This window comes from Capricornis sumatraensis, chromosome 8 (assembly GCF_032405125.1).
Source record: "Capricornis sumatraensis isolate serow.1 chromosome 8, serow.2, whole genome shotgun sequence".
In the NCBI taxonomy this organism is placed as follows: Eukaryota; Metazoa; Chordata; class Mammalia; order Artiodactyla; family Bovidae; genus Capricornis; species Capricornis sumatraensis.
This window is the reverse complement of record NC_091076.1, coordinates 15699226-15720521: the sequence shown is the minus strand read 5'-3', so window position 1 is coordinate 15720521 and position 21296 is coordinate 15699226.

Sequence of the window (21296 nt, the reverse complement as noted above, 5' to 3'; positions counted from 1 at the left end):
TTGGAGGAAGAAGTGACAACTCACTCCAGTATTCTTCCCTGGGAAATCCTATGGCCAGAGGGGCCTGGGGGCTTACAGTCCTTGGGTCCCAAGAGTTAGATATGACTTAGTGACTAGACCACCACCACATAATAGCTATAGATTTTCTGCAGCTGCTCATTGTTGGGTTGAGAAAGTTACCTTCTCATCTTAGTTTGCTGAGAGATTTCTCATGCATAGATATTGACTTTTACCAGATGGGTTTTCTCTATCTATTGAGTCTTTTCCCTTTTATTTTGTTACTATAGACAGTTATATTGGTTAATTTTCTAACATTAAGTCAACCTTGTGTTCCTGGATAAAATCCATGGTCTTAACGAATTATCACTTTCATGTATTTCTGGATTCAGTTCATTATGTTGTCAAAGACTTTTGTGTCAATGATTACATGTGATTTTGCTTTATAATTTTTTAAATCTTATGTTTCTTTGATTCTGATATCAATGTAATGCCAGTTTCATAAAACTGAGAAGTATTTACTTCTCTACTTCCTGAAATTATTTCCATAGGTCTGGTATTATTTCTTCCTTAATTATTTTATATGTTTAACCAGGAATGCCATACAGGCCTTGAATTTCATTTGTAGGACCATTTCTAACTATGCTTTTCTTTACTATACATGTATTTTATATATATATATATATATATATATAGTAATATCTTGTTACTATATATATAAAACATGCTTGTTTTTAAAAGAATTTTCCATTTCATCTTGGTTGTCAAATTTATCGGCATACAGATTTTATTATACACACTTATCATCCATTTGATGTCTGTGGAAGCTGTAGTAATACCCCTTTTTTCTCTCTCTTTCAGTAATTGTCTTTTCTGTTTTTTATTGATTAGTCTGCTTGGGGCTTATCAATTTTATTGATTTTTTAAAAGAAAACTCTTTATTTAAAGAAATAAAAACTTGAGGTTTATTGATTTAAGTAACCAAAAACTTTGGTGTTTCTTTTCTGTACTGAGATTCTTCTGCTGTCTTCCCTGAATGACCCTCATGTCTAACAACGTCGCTAGCTGGTCAGAACTTGAGTACCTCCCAGCCCTTTTCCAAGTTCAGGGATTAGACCACTGTGCAGTCTCTGACAGTTTTTTTCCCTGTCTCTGTACAGGTTCCCTATTTTGCAAAAGCACCCTAGCATTCATCAACAAAATCATGGGGACCCTTTTCTCAATTTCTACAGCTCTTTCTCCATATACATTCCTCCTCCCAGGTTCCTCAACCTCACTGAACTCTGATCTCTGCTCAACTCCACAAGACGGACGTGCTTCCAGACAAAGCTTCTAGACTGAAATCAAAGTGGATCCTGGGGTTCACCTCGATGGCTTTCATGTTCTCAGGGATCACCGTCCCCACTGGCTGTTGTCCAGTGTCTGAAAAACACTCATTTATATGTTATGCTTCATTTTCTACTTTTTGTTATTGCAGGAGGGAATTCTGGCACCAGTTAATCTTTTATACCCAGAAGCAAAATTCTGGAAGCCTCACTACTAACTTTTTGATGTTTGTGGAGTTTTTCTTTTTTTCCAATATTTTATTAATTAGTTCAACAGAATCGTTTAGCACTTGCTGTAGTGTCAAGCATTTAACAATCATAAATTAATATATAATTTAAAATTTAGACTAGGCTCATACTGATCCCTATGTTCTTTTTTTCATTTATTTCACCTTGTCATTGTTGTTGCTGTTGTTCAGTCGCTCAGTCACGTCCAACTCTTCGTGACCCCATGGACTGCAGCACACCAGGCTTCCCTGTCCATCATCAGCCCCTGGAGTTCACTCAAACTCATGTCCATTGAGTCAGTGATGTCATCCAACTATCTCATCTTCTGTCTTCCCCTTCTCTTGCCTTCAGTCTTTCCCAGCATCAGGGTCTTTTCGTATGAGTCAGCTTTTCGAATCACATGGCCAAAGTATTGGAGCATCAGCTTCAGTATCATCCTTCTAATGAATATTCAGGATTGATTTCCTTTAGGATTGACTGGTTGGATCTCCTTGCAGTCCAAGGGACTCTCAAGAGTCTTCTCCAACACCACGGTCTAAAAGCACCAGTTCTTCAGTGTCAGCCTTCTTAATGGTCCAACACTCACATCCAAACATGACTACTGGGAAAACGATAGCTTTGACTATAAGGACCTTTTTATTTCACCTCAGTTCAGTTCAGTTGCTCAGTCATGTCCAACTCCTTGTGACCCCATGAATTGCAGCACGCCAGGCCTCCCTGTCCATCACCAACTCCTGGAATTCACTCAAATTCATGTCTGTCAAGTCGGTGATGCCATCCAGCCATCTCATCCTCTGTCATCCCCTTCTCATCCTGCCCCCAATCCCTCCCAATATCAGAGTCTTTTCCAGTGAGTCAACTCTTTGCATGAGGTGGCCAAAGTACTGGAGTTTCAGCTTTAGCATCATTCCTTCCAATGAACACACAGGACTGATCTTCTTTAGAATGGACTGGTTGGATCTCCTTGCAGTCCAAGGGACTCTCAAGAGTCTTCTCCAACACCACAGTTCAAAAGCATCAATTCTTCGGCGCTCAGCTTTCTTAACAGTCCAACTCTCACATCCAAACATGACTACTGGGAAAACGATAGCTTTGACTATAAGGACCTTTTTATTTCACCTCAGTTCAGTTCAGTTCAGTTCAGTTGCTCAGTCATGTCCAACTCCTTGTGACCCCATGAATTGCAGCACGCCAGGCCTCCCTGTCCATCACCAACTCCTGGAATTCACTCAAATTCATGTCCATCAAGTCGGTGATGCCATCCAGCCATCTCATCCTCTGTCATCCCCTTCTCATCCTGCCCCCAATCCCTCCCAACATCAGAGTCTTTTCCAGTGAGTCAACTCTTTGCATGAGGTGGCCAAAGTACTGGAGTTTCAGCTTTAGCATCATTCCTTCCAATGAACACACAGGACTGATCTTCTTTAGAATGGACTGGTTGGATCTCCTTGCAGTCCAAGGGACTCTCAAGAGTCTTCTCCAACACCACAGTTCAAAAGCATCAATTCTTCGGCGCTCAGCTTTCTTAACAGTCCAACTCTCACATCCAAACATGACTACTGGGAAAACGATAGCTTTGACTATAAGGACCTTTTTATTTCACCTCAGTTCAGTTCAGTTCAGTTCAGTTGCTCAGTCATGTCCAACTCCTTGTGACCCCATGAATTGCAGCACGCCAGGCCTCCCTGTCCATCACCAACTCCTGGAATTCACTCAAATTCATGTCCATCAAGTCGGTGATGCCATCCAGCCATCTCATCCTCTGTCATCCCCTTCTCATCCTGCCCCCAATCCCTCCCAACATCAGAGTCTTTTCCAATGAGTCAACTCTTTGCATGAGGTGGCCAAAGTACTGGAGTTTCAGCTTTAGCATCATTCCTTCCAATGAACACACAGGACTGATCTCCTTTAGAATGGACTGGTTGGATCTCCTTGCAGTCCAAGGGACTCTCAAGAGTCTTCTCCAACACCACAGTTCAAAAGCATCAATTCTTCGGTGCTCAGCTTTCTTAACAGTCCAACTCTCACATCCATACATGACTACTGGAAAAATCATAGCCTTGACTAGACGGACCTTAGTCAGCAAAGTAATGTCTCTGCCTTTGAACATGCTATCTAGGTTGGTCATAACTTTCCTTTCAAGGAGTAAGCGTCTTTTAATTTCATGGCTGCAATCACCATCTGCAGTTACTTGGGAGCCAGAAAAATAAAGTCTGACACTGTTTCCACTGTTTCCCCATCTCTTTCCCATGAAGTGATGGGACCGGATGCCATGATCTTTGTTTTCTGAATGTTGAGCTTTAAGCCAACTTTTTCACTCTCCTCTTTCACTTTCATCAGGAGGCTTTTTAGTTCCTCTTCACTTTCTGCCATAAGGGTCGTGTCATCTGCATATCTGAGGTTATTGATATTTCTCCCAGCAATCTTGATTCCAGCTTGTGCTTCTTCCAGCCCAGTGTTTCTCATAATGTACTCTGTATATAAGTTAAATAAGCAGGGTGACAATATACAGCCTTGATGTACTCCTTTTCCTATTTGGAACCAGTCTGTTGTTCCATATCCAGTTCTAACTGTTGCTTCCTGACCTGCATATAGATTTCTCAAGAGGCAGGTCAGGTGGTCTGGTATTCCCATCTCTTTCAGAATTTTCCACAGTTTATTGTGATCCACACAGTCAAAGGCTTTGGCATAGTCAATAAAGCAGAAATAGATGTTTTTCTGGAACTCTCTTGCTTTTTCCATAATCCAGCAGATGTTGGCAATTTGATCTCTGGTTCCTCTGCCTTTTCTAAAACCAGCTTGAACATCTGGAAGTTCATGGTTCATGTATTGCTGGAGCCTGGCTTGGAGAATTTTGAGCATTACTTTACTAGGGTGTGAAAGTGAAGTGAAGTTGCTCAGTCGTGTCCGACTCTTTGCGACCCGTGGACTGTAGCCCACAGGCTCCTCCGTCCATAGGATTCCCCAGGCAAGCATACTGGAGTGGGTTGCCATTTCCTTCTCCAGGGGATCTTCCTGACCCAGGGATCGAACCCAGGTCTCCCACATTGCAGGCAGACACTTTAACCTCTGCACCACCAGGGAGATGAGTGCAGTTGTGTGGTAATTTGAGCACTCTTTGGCATTGCCTTTCTTTGGGATTGGAATGAAAATGGACCTTTTCCAGTCCTGTGGCCACTGCTGAGTTTTCCAAATTTATTTCAGCTAGTGTTTGCCAAATTTTTTTCCTGTAAATTAAACATATTTTAATTTCAATTTCCCTGTATTTATAAATGTTTATTTATCATATGTATGTTGCTCTCAGTTGGTAAGCTATGTTCTCAGAGGACACAAATTCTCCTTAGGTAGGAATTGTTTTTCTTTCTACTTTAATTCTTTCATGTCTTTGTTCTTTATCTTTTAATTTGAAAGAAAAAAATTCTCAAGTATGTTCTCTGCATCACTGATTACATTTTAGAAAGCTATTTCTGTCCTATCCTCCTTCTCTTAAATTTTAGTTTCCTTAAATATTTCTTGATATAATGGAACACTCTTGCAACTCAATCTGCTATTACATCATCTTCTATTTTATCCCTCTTTTCACAGAATTTTTTGACTATATGAAAATTATATATAACTTACTCTCTAAAGTTGTCTTCTGAATTCTGTAGTGTAACTATTTTAAAAATTATATTTCCTCCCTTGTATCTTGGGTGTAATGATATTCATCTTGTAATTATAACAAGGCTTTGCCAAGTCTTTTAACTGGTCTCTTACGGTTATTACTTATTTCTTTGCAATTATCCATGAACAAGAAGGATTATGGAAATTCAGGGGTAGGTGGATTTTTCTCCATGTCAGCATTACTTCCTAACTGAGAAGTCAGATATCTCTTACATCAGAATCTAAAGTGATGTGCTTATCCCATTTCAAACCTTTTAATATTGGGTATACACTTGTGTTTTCAGAAGTATTCTTTTAATAAGGTGGAAGAAGGGATATCAAGTACCAAGAGAATTATTGAGTCTAGAAGTCTTAAAAAAAAAAATTAGAAGAAACCATTGAACAGGAAATATCAGCAGGAAGCACTCACTCACTCTCAGGACTTCAGATGTACCCTACAAGTCCTTGGCATCCAAATAATTGACCTAAATGTTCCTAGTGACCTCGGATGCATGCAACTTCTGCCTAGCAGGTTGTTCACCTCAGCCCCAGTCATCTCAAACACCGTGTGTCTGGGATGAAACTCACCATTCCTCCTATAGTTCCAGCATTTGAAAATGACCATCCACATAGTTGTTAACCAGACACCAGAGGTTCTTTCTGAACAGCTCAATATTTCTCAGTTAGCGCATCTAAGTCTGTTCAGATTCTATATCATCTGCCTCCTTAGAATCTGTCTTGTTTCTCTGCTCTGTTCTGTGTCCCCTGCTCCTGCTGCTTTTGTTTGCCTGCACTCAGGAATAATGTTCTAACTGGTTTCTTTTCTTTCTGTATCATTCTCCTCCAGTCAGTCCTTCTCCTTTCTGTCAGCGCTTTTTCAAAGAGAGATCTGACTGCGTTACTACCTGCGCTGAAGCATGTCAATATCTTCCCTTTATGTAAAGGATAATATCCACATTCACCAGCATCCCTGTGCTCTGAAACACGAAAGTGCCATGGGTCACCTGAGGAGGTGGTTAAAGTGTGCATTCTGACTCGGTAGACTGAAGCGGGACCCGAGATGTCGCACTTGCTAACAAGCTCCCAGTGATGCCCATGCTGATGCTCCTTGGACCACACTTCGAGGAGCAAGTCTCTAAGATGGGGCTTCCTATTCACACTACTCTCTACAATCGTTTTTTCTGCCTCCTCCACCGCAGCCCTTTTTCACCCACTTACCCACCTAAAGGGCCCAGAAAAACATCTCATGATTAGTCATATAGCATCTCTGTTCAAAATGCCCTCTCTCCTCTTTTCACTGGAGAACACCCACTCTTCTCTAACAATTTACTCAAGTTGCATTTTATAATAGAATCACTCCTCCTATCTCCCTGATCTCATAAGTAGACTTATTTATTTCCTCTTTGTGCTCTGGCTGTGCCAGGTATAAGTGAGCTATTCTTAGAGCACATGTGATCCACTCTTAACAGAATATGTTTCTATACCTATTTTCTTCTCTAGTTTCCATCATAACCTGCAAAACTTCAAGGTCGGGTACTATGTCATATCACTGGTACCTAGCAGGCCATTGGCCATTTTGCAGCTACTTAATAAACATTTTTTGTAAGAGTGAATGAATATAAAATGAAAGAGGAGAATGGGTTGAACATTCTTTCAAAATATTGCATAGAGGTATATTAGTTTTCTTTTGCTGCATAATAAACTATCACAGATTTAGCAGCTTAAAACAACAGAACATTTATTATCTCACATTTTCATGGGCCAGAGGTCGCTGAGTCCACTGCTCAGAGTCTGCCCAGGCTGCACAAATGGTGTTGTGCTCTCATGCCTGTGACGTCATCTGAGGCTCCTGTTTCTCCTCCAGCTGACGGCTGGGGCAGATGCTCTTCCTGTGGTAATGGGCTGAGGGACCTGCCTTCTTGCTACCTGTTAGCTGCTCCACTCCCAGCTTCTAGAGGCTGCCTGCAGGCACCTTCAGCACATGGTCTTCATCGGCAGTTCACAACAGCGCTATTCCCTTTCCTACGGACCAAGAGGGACACACATGTCTGACTCCATCCCTCCCTTGTCTGTTATGATGGAAACTTTATAAACCTAACCTGACCGCATTGCCATATAGTAGAAGCTAGCCGAGGGGGCAACGACAGGTGATCTCATCTCATTCACATTCCTGCCCTCCCTCATAGAGGTTTCCATGGGCATGGACACCAGGGTGAGAATCTGGAGGGCATCTGTGAATTCTCCCTACCACCACAGTTAACTGGAAAACGTGAGGTACTCTGTCAGTTCTGGGAAATAAAAAGGGGAGACGGTATTGAAGAGGAAGATAAAATGAGACTTAAATGTCTCTATGATCAAGATGCGAGTTTTACCATTATGATACACTAGAGCAACCCACTCCAGTAGTCTTGCCTGGAGAATCCCCATGGACAGAGGAACCCAGCGGGCTACAGTCCATGGGGTTGCAAAGAGTCAGACATGACTGATCAACTAAGCACACAGCACAGAGCTTTTTAAAATATGTGGCTCACAGCTTTGTGCCACAAAAGGTACTTCTGAGTCCTCTCACTAGGGGACTAGTTATTGTTCCCCTTGAGAATGTGTGTGTAAGGGGCTGCATCTCCTTAGCTATGTAAGGGGGTGCAATTACTTTCCATTTTTATACTCTCTGAATGGACTGCCTGTAATATGATCACATTCTGATTTAAGACAGGGTTTCCCTGCTGGTTCAGATGGTAAAGAATCTGCCTGCAATGCAGGAGACCCAGGTTCGATCCCTGGGTCATGAAGATCCCCTGGAGAAGGGAATGGCAACCCACTCCAGTATTCTTGCCTGGAGAATTCCATGGAGAGAGGAGCCTGGTGGCCCATAGTCCATGGGTGGGATCACAAAAAGTCAGACATGACTTAGCGACTAACACACTATTCACTAATAAAACTTCTTTCTTCCTCAGCTTAAAAAAAAAATGCATGGTTCAATTACTCTTTTTATAAATGAATATAAAATTTGAGGGAATTTTGTACTTTGTGATAGAGGCAGCATTCCTGACTGCTACTAAAATGCTCTTTCTTCTACTCTATAATTGCCTTCTACTCTAATTCATTGCAAACAAACAAACAAAACAAACCCCCAGCCTTTGAGGAGTTACATGTGTGAAAAGGGACTTTAATGTGGAATTAAGTCTGATCAGCCACTCTTAAGTTTCTTGCTCAATTTTATCAACTCTAAATCAAACCTACAACTTCAAGTTGAAAAGAATGTGGTTGATGGCTTTTGAGCTAAGACTGGCAGCTTATCTTTTTGCAAACCATAAGAGCATGGAGGCAGCTGCATTAGCTTCCATTTAACCTCCTAGAAAGCTAGTCACAAGCCAGGAATAACGGTTTCAGCTCCTTGTGGAAGGTGTATCTTGCTTTTCTACAAATCCATCTGGATTCTGGGATTTGAATGACAGGTGCTTAATGTTACTGAACATACTGTTTTTACCTTTTCATCTCCTGCATTGAGTGGGATTAAACTTCTGAGCTGTGACAGGTGATGTAATGACAGTATTATCAGTTTTAAAATTTTTTTAACACTTGCTCACTCATGGTGTATTCCCCTGGGATAGTTCCTCTCTTCCCCTGAAATCCACCGATGATAGATGTATCATGATTCAATATATTCATCCCACACCATGCCGACATAATTGGGTCAAACATTTTTGCTCATAGGTAGAACTCCCATAGGCAATTATCAATTCCCTTTATGATTAATGTAAAAACTGTGGTGTTTCTATTAATGGAGGTGCATGCTGGGACATTCACAGTCACTTACTGGAGAAAAACTTTGTTATTACATTAATACAATGTAGAAATTCCTGAAGCAACCAGAAACTTGGGAGCACCTGCAATTTTTGAGCAATATCAATTTGCCAGGAAATTAGAGTGAGTTAACAGTATGGCAAGCAATACTGGGGAACCATTTTTATAAAAATGAGAGTGAAATTCTCTGGTTTTTTGGATGCCATATTTTGAAGCAAATGCACAGATTCAGAGCACACTGTGCAGAGCAGGCGTCTGCTTCAAACTCCTCCTAAGAATATTACTGTTTTACAGGAGAGAAGAATCTGCTGCAGATGCTTCAGTTCGGACTAACACCAGGACTCCATATGGTGAAGCATCTACTCACAAAGAATCGAGCATGGAAATTCATGCTTATATATTTCAAAATCAAAAAGGAAGAGCCCTTGAATCATAAAGATGAATTGGAATCCTATTGTTCACAAAAAGATCTTCACTTACACAGTGTGGTACGGTGTGTGTTAAGGTGTGCGTTTTTCTCATAGAGCCTAGTGATTCTCCTTGACATTCCCTCTTCCCAGACCAAGTTGAGTGACCCAGGCCTGCAGAGTGAGGTATTGGTGAAACTGTTATATTCCATATATATATATATATATACACACACATAATGTCAATGTCATATTTATATACTGATGTACAGTATCCATATATAGTATCCATATGTACACACAATATGTGTAAGTATTCTTGAATATTCATTTTCCTTCTGTAGTAGAACTCAATAATTTCTTCTGAAACTTGAGAAATGGAGTATTTCCTGCCTTATCAGTAAACAAAGGATGTCACAATCATCAGCCACCACGGATGGTGAGCTGGTGAGCGCTGAGGGAACTCGGAGATGAAAAAAGTGCCTGCCGTTTAGCAGCCACCAGACTGCAGCCACTCCCCACGGTGAGCCCTCAGGAAGCTCAGGATGGGAAAGCACAGGATGCTGGCTCCACATAGGTGAGGTGCATGTCAAAGGAAAGATTTCAGTGAGCCCAGACCCTTGCATCTACCCATACATAGAAAAGTGCTAACTCCCTTAACTTGAGATATCTGGTTTTCTTTAATTAGCGATAATCTTTTGAATTCTAACTACCTGCCCTTTGTTACAAAGTTCTAAGTCACCTGGCTCCTCCCATTGCCCCCTTGGAGCAGTTCCCTCGGGCTCATCTGAGCTGTTGTCTCCCCGGCTTGAAGTCCTAAAGATTCCCACCAAATAAAATGAAACTCTCAAATTTCAGGTTGTGAATATTTTTTAAGTCCACATTTTTTTCCCCATATATGGCAGAAAAAGCTTCCTACCACCAAACTGTGTGCTGTGACCTTCACAGTATACTATTGTCACTGGGAAGTGGCTGCACAGACAAAGACCACACGTGCCAGCCTCCTCACACTTTGGCCCAGCCATTCACTGAGTTCTAGGGAAGTGAAGCCTGAGAACAAGTAATAAGTTGCACTTCCAAGGCTGGTTCACCAAGGCCACCGCCCTTTCCTCCCCTGTTGCCTAGAGGCTGAAGACTTGGAGGCCTTGGAACATATGGGTTACAGGACAGAAGGAACCTGGATCTCTGCTTTACCAAGTAGAGGAGAGCCAGGCTTCCATGACCCAGAAAACCTGCACTGGAACTTGTATGCAAAAATAGTGTTCACTTGGTTATGCCATGAAAATGTGGGGATTCGATGCTTGCAGCTGCTAGCATTACCTGAAACAAGACAGAAACTCAGGCCTTGAAGCACATGCTGCCATAATATATCTAAATTCTCCGACAGGAGCTTAGCAGTGTTACAGTAGGCAGCAAGGAAACAGATCAAGCAAGCTGGAAATCCCTGCTCTGCTGCAGTGAAACATTTGGTAAAACGGTCACCCTTGCTAGCATGGAAGGCAGACCCGGTGCCTACTGACTCTGTGCATCTTGGAAAAGTGCTTGGAAAGAGCCAGAATGCTAGCATATGTTGATTTTCCCTTGCTGTGTTTGGCAAAGGATTTCAAGAAAGAATGAGCTGGTTTGCAGACAAAAAAGAAGCAGAAAAAAAAAAAAAAAACCAGAAACTTGGAGTTACAGAGATTTGAAATCCCTTCTAGAGGAAGAACAATGAGAAATAAGTCTAAATCTTTGTGCCCCCAAGGCCCGTTAAGACTTCTCAATTAAAGGAAGTGATACAGCCTTGCACCTAAAAACAAGATTAACCCAAGACTATCGTTCCAAACAGCCTCAAGTTACCTACCCTTACCTTGATGGTAGGAGAGGGCAGAGAAGGGACAGAATAATGAATATCGGGATTATTTCAGGAAAGAGATTTTAGTGTGAGTCTTGGCGCAGGATGCTGGCTGGAAATGGTGAGCAGTGCAGGTTAACTTTGTCAAAGCACTCACTCCGTCCTAACCAACACTCCGTCCCAAATAGTCACTTCCTTGCTACACACGCCTCCCCTCGCAGCTTGCACTGGCTCACATCCATGTCACATCACCATTGCTTCTTTGGCACAGAAGCCTTCATTTGGGCATCGAAATCATGCTGACTGGGTTTCTTATATTCTTGCACATTCTACACTGAAGTCTTCTAGAGGAAATAGGCCAAGCACATGCAGTTCTTTCCACGGTGTGCCTAAGGTAGACGGGGCCGTTGCAACATATGTCATGTGCCAGGAGTTCCCTAGTGCCCATTCCTTTTGGATGGAACAGATGATCGAAGCTAGTATCTGGAAGAGACACCGTTTAAACGGAGGGAGGTAGGAGGTCATGGGTCAAATGTTTCCTTTTGGGGATTTATCAAGTTAGGGAAACTAAAGTGACAAGATCTTCAGTTATATGGGTTTCTATTGTCTAAAAACCACCAACATTTCATCTCATCTTCGCCTGGCAAAGAAGCCCACCTCCAGGCAGAAAACATGGTACCATTTTCTTTTTAGAAAGTACTGTACATAGCAAAAAGTGACCCAATATTAAACTACAAACCAAGGGAGCTAATAGATAATGGTGACAACCACAGTTGAGCAGTAATGCTCCCTAGCTAATATTTTCAGGGGATGGGCCCCATGCACAGTGTTTCCACATATTTTTCTAAGATGTAGCTGACTGTGTTTGGTAAGTCACAGATTAGCTGGGGGTGTAGCCCTCCCCTGAGGGAACCCTGTGCTGAGCTCCTGTCAAGGGATATTGAACAACAGCAATGGTAAGACTGACTATAACCTGGGTGAGTATTCATCTTCAGAGTGGTTTTTCCAATGCCCATGAAAACAAAGCTCCTCCATGTGAGATGTACATGGCTGAGCCCTAGGAATCTGTGCAGGGAGGGGAGATAAAAGGGAAGGGAACATACGTATCCTTTTCTCATGAGACACCATGGGATTTCTCCCAGCAGGTTTGGTATCTGAGTCTGCCCAAAAAGCCACAGGCATCTTAGGAAGGAAGGAGCCCACAGCAGCACTCAGATCATTAATGAGATGCTTCTCCTGAATGCTGAGGCCAATTTTTTTCACCTAAAGTTTAATACATTCCTGGAAACCACAAGGAGAACAGCTCTGAGGAATGTCCCTTAATGGCAAGTGATAGGGAAAAAAAAAAAAAAAAACCCACCACAATTCTTGGCAGCCACATAATTACCTAAATCAGAGATGGAAAATTGTATCTGGAGCCAAAAACATGACCTCTTCATTTATTCCCCATGCCAGGGACACAGCTGTGGCAAGCAGAGATTCTATTGGCCTGGCTGGGATGATTCAAATAGAGAAGACTGTTCTTTGCAGAAGGTGGGGAAATGTATATCATTCTGCCATAAAGAAAGATGGTTAGGCAACTCTTGAAAATGACTCATTTAGCTCCTTAAGAAAGCATGTTAGATGCTCGGTCGTGTCCGAGACTTGTGACTCCATAGTCCTCCAGGTTCCTGTGTCCATGGGATTCTGTAGGCAAGAATACTGGGGTGGGTTGTCATTTCCTTTTCCAGGGGATCTTCACAATCCAGGGATTAAACCTATGTCTCCTGCATTGCAGGTGGGTTCTTTACTGTCTGAGCCACCATAACAAAGTGTGTGCAGTTGTGTGAAAAGTCAAAGGCTAGTGTGAATGCTAAGAATGGACATCCCCAAGGGGAAGACAGGATGAGGAGGAGGAAGAAATGAAGACAGCATATCCTTAGGATGTTGCTTGGAAGAAGAAATTGAGGTTGCAAGGGGCAAAAACCAGAGCCCAAGGGGTAGGAAGCTCAATAAAAGCTATTGAGATACGGGAAGCTCTTGGAACAGATGGGCTTTCCCACTGACATTTATGAAGAATTTGCTGATGGCTAAGTGCTCCAAGTTTGGTGGAAGGTTTCAGAGCAATTTTGGAAAAGCGGAAGGAGGCAAAGTCAATGACACCAAAGCTATTGACTCTTTTGCTTAAAAATGGCAGGACAGAAAATGTCAGACATCGGAGGTCCTTAACACTCTTGAATTCAGGCTTTAAAACACGTGTGGGGATTGCACGGGGAGGCCAGCAGTCCTGGCTGACAGAATGAAGCATGAGGGCCCAGACCTTATAATAAAGGAAGAGCACGCACTGCTTAGTCACCCAAAGTGAAGAGCGAAACACTCACGGCTGGGACATAATCGGGTTTCCCAGCACTCTTGGATAAAGACCTTGTCTTTGACAGGACAATGTGCGACTTCGGGATGCTAATATTATGACTCTGAGGTCACACATTAGCTATGTGAGGATGAGGGTCATCAGACAGGAGAGACACAGCCAGGGGACAAGGTCAAGGTGTCTTCCCAACTATTTGCTGCAGGTGTTAATCATGCATTTCTGGTCTTAAAAAAAAAAAAAAAAACCGTGATAGAGAAAATTCTGGGCAGTGACGTATGTGGGGCATCACTGACATGGGAAACTCAGACGGGGGTAACTGTATTTCTTGACACAGGGAAGGTCAAAAATATAACTGTAGAATGGCTGTACTGGGACTCAAGAGGGTGAGCACAGGCATCCCCTTTAGTTACACCAGCACACCAGCTACTCTGCAAACATGCCTTGGAGGGTGTCACAGCCACAAACCTCTCTCCCTTTCGTCTATCTGCAAATCTCTCCTCTTCCGTTAAGTCTCATCTGAAATAGCCCCTCCACTCTATAACATTCCACTCCTTATAGATAGAATGAACTGTTCCTCCCTCTCTGATGCCCTGGTGTTTGCTATAAATGTCTGTGTGAGTCTTCTTTCGTTGCAGGACTAATGACTATTACTAATGACCATAAATGTAAGCAGTCATGGTTCTGAGGGCTCAGGAGCCCTTATGAATTAGCTAGGTGGTCTGTGTAGGACCTCACAAGGCTGAAATGGGGGTGTCAGCCAGCTGTAATGTCACCTCCAGGTTCCAATGGGGAAAGGCCATTCAGTCTTCCGCGGGTGGCTGGAAGAATTATTGGCTAGGTCCTGAAAGGCTGAGTCCTGCTTCCTGCTGGCTGTCAGCCAGGGATCTAGAAACGCTGGCATCTTCATTCCCACCATGTCACCTATTTAAGCGATATTGCTCAGAGCACAAGCCCAGAAATCCTGATGCACAGCAGCAGGCTTGCAGAATCACAGGGAGGCCAAGCTGCCTTTGACTGCCAGAAGGACCAAGAGTAACACACTTTATAAAAACTTGACAGTCAGATGGAGGCAGCATTTTGAGAATTTCCATGATGACTTGTACCAAGACACAACATATTTTTATTGCCAGGTTTGTTCTGTGAGTTTTACAGCTGGTGGTGATCAGCATTTGCAGATTGTTCAGAGAGGAGGGCACATGCTTAGAGGACTTCAGCATTCCAGTCGCCATGGCTACAATGATTGTGAAATGGAGTATCAACCCGGATCTAACCATCTACAAAAACCAGTGTGCCATGCACAGCAGCAGCAGAAAGAACAAAGAACAAAAATATTCTGGGCTCTGGCTCTGGGGACACAGAGACACAGTTCCCTTAATGGTGGGCCTTTCTGACTCAGAGATGAGGCTGCAGGCAGTGACATTCACCACCCCACCCAGAAAGGTGAAAGCAAAGTTGTGAAGGGCCAGGGTCCCCAGTCCTTCCAGGGATCAAAGACAAAGCCCTGGAATAGAGACAGTGCAGAGGATACTTCAAGACGCTCCGACTGGGGTTTCTGCCAGCACAGAAGCTGGGGATTTCTGCCTGCAGAAGCTATCATTTCCACCCACAGGCTATTGATTTAACTTAGCAGACTTATTTCTTATTAGGAAAATCTCATGACTTATGAAGCCAGGGCTCAGAAGTAATCCTTACCATCGAGTCCTCAAAGTAAATACCTAATTCCAACCAGATTTGCCTAAGAACTCAGGCAAAGAAAGTCACCCTGTCTATGGAAGCCCGAGACCTCTTGTTCTATCCTTTGGGACTTGGATACTTTTGCTGCTGATGGGAGAGTTCCCACTGTGAGGACCACGTCAGCTCTGTAAAGTGAGTCTGGGTCTGGAGTCATACCCACTCCTCCTCCCTTTGACCTTAATGCCTTTTTGCACCTTCTGTGCAGATGTATTCAGTTGCTCAGTGGTGTCCAACTCTTTGCAACCTCATGGACTGCAGCACTTCAGACTTCCCTGTCCCTCACCATCTCCTGGAGTTTGCTCAAAATCATATACAGATGGAGGAGGGAAGAAAAATCTGAGCCTGCTCATCTGGCCACCCCAGCTCCCCCGTCAGGGGAGAAGCAATCCAGGTGATTGGAGATGTGAATCGTGCCGCCTGGTGATCTGGGTAAAGGATTTAATGGAAACTAAATGAGCAGGGACTCGCCTGGTGGTCCAGTGGTTAAGCCTTTGCCTTCCATTGCAGGGGGTATGGGTTTGATCTCTGCTCAGGAGACTAAGATCCCACATGTCTCATGGTCAAAAAACCAAAACATAAAAAAAACAGAAGCAATATTGTAACAAATTCAATAAAGACTTGAAAAATGGATCATGTCAAAAAAAAATCGTAAAAAAAAGAAAGAAAGAAGCAAACAGAATAGTAACATGGACTGTCTGGACCATGCCTCAGCCTCCTATTTCCAAGAAGAAACTCAAGTTGGAGCCACACTTCTTCACGCCCCACTCCCCTGCCCAGCTCCCTCTCCCTCACTCTCACCTGAAGAGAGGAGAGCCCTCTCTGACTGGTCTGTCTAGGAGAGGTCCCGAGCACCTGTGCTCTGGCTGGACGGGAGCCCCTGGACCCAGTGACCCCCTGACAGTCCAGGGAGCAATGCCGACCAGCAGGGGCCCTCGGTGGCATTGCTGGTCTGTCTGGGGCTGCAGGGTGTTTATCACCAGGGACACAGCTGGCACTGTCATCTGACAGTCTAGATCTCAGTGGGTTCAGAATCCAAAGGGCAGAGATATGACTGATGCTCTCCTCTCCTGCCTCCCCTCGCACACAAGAGAGAAGAGCAGTGTTTGGAACCCGAGACTTTGACTTGAGTCACTGGCCGTCACCTTGAGCTCTTCACACCAGTGCTCTGAATATCTGTGCCTCATTTGTTAAAAAAAAAAAAAAAAAAAAAAAGTTAATAAGTTTGCTCCATAGGTGGGGTCATGCAGAGCTTCTCCAGACAGGACAGCATGCTCCAAATGGCTTCCATGAATGAAATCAACCTATTTTGACTTCCCATAAAAAAGGAAACAGCAAATGCTTTACAGATACCAGAAGCCAGCTGCTGATGGACACTTATTTGTCTTCTTTATTCTTTTGTTTCTTTCTCTTTCCTTCCTTCTTGTGTCCTTTCTCCTCTTGTTTTTATGCTGGGTTTCTCAGCTGGCATTTTCGTAGAGGTGGGAAGCTTGAAAAGGGTTTGAGTGCTCTTCTTCCTAATTGAAAGAATAGTTTCTGTAGAAGACATTTTGCCTTAATAAAATTAAAATGCAGAATCATTGGAGAATAAAATAAGAACTGATAGAGTGGAAAAAATGTGTAGGGGGATCCAGATCTGAGTGTGAAACGTTGAATCGAGGAGAATCTCTGCGAGATGAGAACATGAGCTATAGGACAGAAGCTGCTAACACTGAATTGCTGCGGCTCTGATAGACTCTCCTGGAGCCTGTGACATGTGACACACACACAGAATGAGATTCGGTAGCTCATTCCAATGGTTAACAACCTGTTCAGATATCACAACCCTTCGCCTCCCCTACTCAAGGTTACTTTTATTTAAAGAAATCAGCAGCATTTAAATGAGGTTGTTATTAAATATAACAGCAACCGCATACTTTTCTACTATAGCCAAGACCTGGAAACAACCCAAGCGCCCATTGACAGACAATTGGCTTATGAAGACATCCCATATTGAATACTACTCACTCGTAACCAAAGAAGAAATGTTGCCACTTGCAGCAACTGGACGGACCTAGAGATTATCCTAGTAAAGTGAAGTAAAGGAAATCCAACACAGAACGACAGATACTGTATGATAGCACTTGCACGTGGAGTCCAAACCAGAAACAGACTCGCAGACATAGAGAATCAACTCATGGTTACCAAAGGGGGAAGGAGGGAGGGATAATTAGCAGGTACAATGATGGGATTAATCATGCTACTTATGGGATTAGCAGATACAAACTACTACATAAAAAATAAACAAGTATTTACTGTATAGCACAGGAAACTACACTCAATAACTCTTAATAACCTATAATGAAAAATACAAAGAAGGCGATGGCACCCCACTCCAGTACTCTTGCCTGGAAAATCCCATGGACAGAGGAGCCTGGTAGGCTGCAGTCCATGGGGTTGCTAAGAGTCGGACACGACGGAGCGACTTCACTTTCACTTTTCTTTTTCATGCATTGGAGAAGGAAATGGCAACCCACTCCAGTGTTCTTGCCTGGAGAATCCCAGGGGTGGCGGAGCCTGGTGGGCTGCCGTCTACGGGGTCGCACAGAGTCGGACACGACTGAAGCGACTTAGCAACAGCAGCAGCAGCAGTGAAAAATAATCTGAAATCTATGCATAAATATCATGCTTGTGCTCAGCTTCTCAGCTGTGTCTGACTCTCTGCAACCCCATGGACTGTATGTAGCCTGCCAGGCTCCTCTGTCCGTGGGATTTCCTAGGCAAGAATACTGGAGAGGGTTGCCATCTCCTTCTTTAGGAGATCTTCCCAACCCAGGGATCGAACCCATGTCTCCTGCATCTTCTGCACTGGCAGGCAGATTTTTCACCCACAAAGCTATCAGGAGGCCCATATTTACACACTGGCTTCCCAGGTAAAGAATATATATACACATAAACTGAATCACTTTGCTGCATGCCTGAAATTGACACAATATTGCAGGCCAGCTGTACTCCAATGAAAAGTAATAATGTAAAAATATCTAGGTCATATCATTTATCCAGCCCACGCTGCCCTGGAGCCTGGGCTCCACAGGTTGGGAACCAGGACTTACTGTCTACTGGTGCTATTAGGACCACATGCACTTTCCTTATTACAAATACTACTACTGCTAAGGATGTTCGGAGAAATCACTGAGCACTTTGCGTAGATCGCCTTGTGTAACTCTCACAGCCTTCATGAGTGAGGTAAGACTTTGGAGAAGAAGGAACTGAGGTCCAAAATGTCACGTAGCTTGCCCTTGACCTGAGATTAGGAGCTCAACACAATGATTCTGGAGCTTGAATTATTAACCTTTATGTGACATTTATTTCCTTACCTATAGTTCTGGATGTAAAAGAAAACATACAGAGATGATATAAACTAATTAAGTGATTCCATCTCGGTCATATCAGTGAATAATAGAAAAATAAAACAGTGACTTTTGAAGAAGATAAAGTTATGGTAACAAAGACATCAGGACAGAAGGAGAGGAATATCCTCACGAAGGTGAAGTAAGAAGAAAAATGGGAATTAGGAAGGGGACAAGGAGGCTGGGTCTGAATATTTACGTTCCCTGTCATTCATGTGGCTGTGAGTGAAATGTGGTGTGTAAGAGTAAAAAGTGTCTGATTGAAAAGGAAAATAGTGGAAAGGAGAGAGAACGCGTTACTATAAATAACGACACACATTTTTAAGATTACACAGAGATATATAACCCAAGGAAGGGAAAATGCCTCAATAAAATAATAACAGGTGGAATAACAGAGGTTGGTTGGAGGGAGCTTTTTAGTGCCGACTGTACAAACAAGAGATATTCTTGGCATAAGGTGGGGTCTGTGGCGACCCCTGGGAATGCAGCTGGTCTGATTCCCAGAGATTCAATCAGATGTCAGTTTAGAACAGCAAACCTGATTCCCTTCACTTTTATGGAGTAAGGGGCACTCTCCCCTCAGCCTCTGACTCCGCTGCCTTCTCCCCAACAGCCCTCCCCGGCTGACTGTATGAACATCCTGTCCTGCTCCCAGCTCCCGCTCCAACGTACTCCCAGCCAGGTCTACGCTTTTGGAGCTGGGCGCTGTCACGTCGCGAGTGTGAATCAACACCCCACATGAAAACACAACCTCCTGTCTGCCCATTTCGCATGAACTGTCTAAAGCCCACGGACACCTATGACCACACACAGGTAGACTGTCCTTCCTTCCATAAGCGAATGTTCACCAAGGTCCAGATCCTGAGCCCTGTGCCAGGGTCAGACATTGAACAAATTGGACACAGTGCCTGGTCTCACGAAGTTATGTCCTGGTGGAAGACATCCTGCAGATCACAGACGATCAGGAAAATAAAACCAATGGAGGGACAGTACATGTTACACATGAAACGAGATGCTTGCTAATGGATAGGATATCAGGCTGAGGACAGTTTAGGTGAAGCTTTTGGGAGGAATCTCTTTTTATTAACTAACTTTTGTTTTTGATGGCCCTGGGCCTTCATCGCTGTGTGCAGGCTTTCTCTAGTTGCGGCGAGTGGGGGGCTACCCTCTAGTTGTGGCGCAGGGGCCTCCACGGTGCTGGCTTCTCCTTCCGTGGGGCACAGGCTCTAGAGTGCAGGCTCAGCAGTTGTGGCACGTATGGAATCTTCCAGAACCAGTTGGCAGGTGGGTTCTTAACCACTGGACTACCAGGGAAGTCCTCGGAGGAAATTTCTTACAAGAGATTATATATAAGCTGAGACATAGAGGATGAGAAGGTACAAAGCATTCTAGGCATCGGGAACAGAGTGCAGTGACCCGAGAGAGACAAGGGTGGGGCTTGGCTGGCACAGCCTGGAAGCGTCCAGGGCCTGGCAAGCGATGGAGAGTGGGAGGAGGTGTCTTTGGAGAGGAAAGCAGGGGTCACATCACAAAGATGCTCAGATGTACCCTGACAAGGGGTTACGTTTTTAGAGCAACCGGAAAGCCACTGGAGGGCTGAGAAGGAGCAACAGTGATCTGATTTACACTTTAAGGTGATTTATAGGCTCTTCTGCAGGGAAATGGACTAGAATAGGGCAAGAGGGGAAGGAGGCCCCCGTGTTCAGAGGAGGCGGCGCTCATTTTGCTGCTTCTAGATGCAGAGGCTACATGTGCGTGGTGGAGTGTATGAACACTTGCCACGAGGACAGGCATGGTGGGGCTCGGCCAGGTACCACCACCAGCAAGCAGGGAGGACTCTGGTCCGCTCCTAACCTCCCTGTGTCTCAATTTCCCCAACGAGGTGCTAGTCATCGTACTTACCTTTTAGGGTGGTCATGCTGGTTGACCAGATTATGTGGGTAAGGTATCTGGCATGTGCTGATCGCTGGCAACTTATTAGCTCTTTAACTATTATGATTACTTTTAGGATCTGGGAGAGAGGGAGTTGAGCTGAGAAGGTTAGAACGGGGTAGGAAGTAACAAATTCAAGTCCTGCTGTCCCTCCGGCTCTCATCTGAGTGTATGTCCAGAGCAGTAGTGCCCACAGGCACCCGCAGAAGCCCTCGTCATCTGCAGTCATTATTGCATTTCATCCTCACAACAGTCTCGCAGTCATGGAGATATGATGTCCACCACTGACAATCTAACTATGAGGAAACTGGTCCAAAGGAGTCAGGCAACCTTACTCAAGGTCACCTAGCTAGTGGTAGAGCCAGAATGCAATCCAGATCTGTCTCTTTCCAAAGCCCATGCTTTTCTCACTAGAACGGCTCCTCCAGGGCACACACCTGCACCCCAGACACATCTCAGGTTCGTAGGATCCTTCAGCACCTGCATGTCTGAGCACAGGGCATCCTAACTATGGAAGGTCCCCAGGTGACAGGGGGGAAGAAAGAAATCGGCCCACCCCCAGTCCTATATAAAGGACAGAACAGATCCGTTCCATCTGGTGTTCTATAATGCACAGCCTTGCCAGGTAAAGTCTGGAAATGAGGTTGCACCCACTGC